Raw genomic sequence first — 1,839 nt, forward strand, 5'->3', positions numbered from 1 at the left:
AAGTTTTCTCAATTTCAATGTTCCAAATGGGAAACCTATTTGAAAATCTCTACAAATCCAATAGAGCAAAATTCATTTTCTTTACCTTTCCACCAGGTGAAAGCCAAGTGCCATCTTGATGTTGGTAGGGCTTCAATGCTCATAATCTTCAATAATTTTAGATGCATTAATTAGCATATTCCATGTCAACTTGATCTTATTAAATGAGAACTAAGATGTAAGGAGAAAATGGAATATTACGTCCTCTTTGATTAATAACTACTAGGTCGTAAGTAGTATTTTTCCAATATGAGAGCTTGACTCCATAATCCTATGGCTCTTTGCAACTTGTGACAAAGGAAGTGATACATAAACCATAGGCTTCACTTTTCCTTCTTCAATGGTAGGCTAGACATGTTTCTATACATTAGCAATGATATATGCCTTGTTTTCTAGAGTTTGAGTCTACAATCCAGTAGCTTGGATAGTTAGGCGCCTTGCAAATACACTAGACAAGTTGATTTCAGTGACAAAACCTCCTTGGAAAACAATAATAAATAGTCTCCCATCAAGACCCAAAGAATCTAGGTTTCTCTAAAGATAAGGCCCACCCATATTATCTAATATTACATCAATACCTTTTCCTCCAGCTTCTTCCTTCACACAAGACACAAAATCTCCTGTCTTGTAATTTATAGCAATATCAACTCTAAACTCTTTACAGTGATTCAACTTCTCCTCACTTCCTGTTGTAACAAAAACTTTTTCTCCAATGTGCTTGGCTATTTGAATGGAAAATGTTCCAATGCCACTGGAACCTCCATGTACTAGAAAATTCTTACCTGAAGATAGATGACTTGTCATAAAACTGGTGACCAAACAATGTAGGACACTTCAAAAAGGGTTGCAGCTTCTTGTAATGAAACACCTTTGGGAATAGGTAGGACATATCTAGAGTGAACGACCACCTTTTTTGCATAACCTCCTCCCCCAATAAGAGCACACACCTAATCTCCAACTTTCCACTTGTTGAAATTCTTGCCTACTGATTCAATTACACCTAAACACTCTAGACCAGGATAAGGAGGAGCCCCTTTAGGTGGAAGATACTTGCCCTACCTTTTGTAGGGTATCTACCCTATTCAGTATTGTTGCACAAATTTTTATCAACACTTCATCATCATTAAGTGGAGGATCATCAAATTCTTGAACTTGTAAGACTTTTGGACTGCCTAGAGTTGTTACAACCACTACCTTCATCTTCTTATGTTATTTGGAAATGTTTTACATGAAATCATCAAAATTCAAGCCTATGGAGGTGCTTGTAACCCTCTAAATTGTTGGCGAGTGAATAATGAAAAAAATATCTAGCAATGAATCTTCAAAATCCTTGGGTAGCACTATTTCCCCAACACTCAGCATTAACCAGATGCAATAGTTTTTGGGTAGCATTGATCGATGTTGCATATGACAACCTTCGCATGGAACAAAAATGTCTACCTCCACTTTCAACATTGTTAAAACCATATATTTCCTATCACATATTCACTGGGCATTGATATATATAAACACTTTGTGATATGATAGATACATAAATGAGTAGATTTCACATATCTTCCACCATGTAAAATAATAATACATCTACATTTCAAAAAAATTCACACACCATGAAGCCATGTGAATGTCAAAGAAGAAATGTCTTGTTTATCACCAGCCAAATGTACTTTCAATCCTCCACACATTTGAAATTAAATCTTATGTGATGAACATCATGTTACCACAGTACTCTTTTTTGCAATAATGCAGACCAACTCTTCCTTAAATGAAATCATCCATCATAATATGACATGGATTTTATTA

General features: G+C 35.4%; 1 pseudogene; it reads right to left on the reverse strand.

The window, feature by feature from the left end:
* Nucleotides 1-261: 261 nt before the first annotated feature.
* On the reverse strand, nucleotides 262-1,239 carry LOC149542293 (uncharacterized; annotated as a pseudogene).
* Between the last annotated feature and the right edge of the window lie 600 nt (nucleotides 1,240-1,839).

Source organism: Cupressus sempervirens, chromosome 8, assembly GCF_028749045.1.
Source record: "Cupressus sempervirens isolate cs-2001-9-10 chromosome 8, ASM2874904v1, whole genome shotgun sequence".
Taxonomy (NCBI): domain Eukaryota; kingdom Viridiplantae; phylum Streptophyta; class Pinopsida; order Cupressales; family Cupressaceae; genus Cupressus; species Cupressus sempervirens.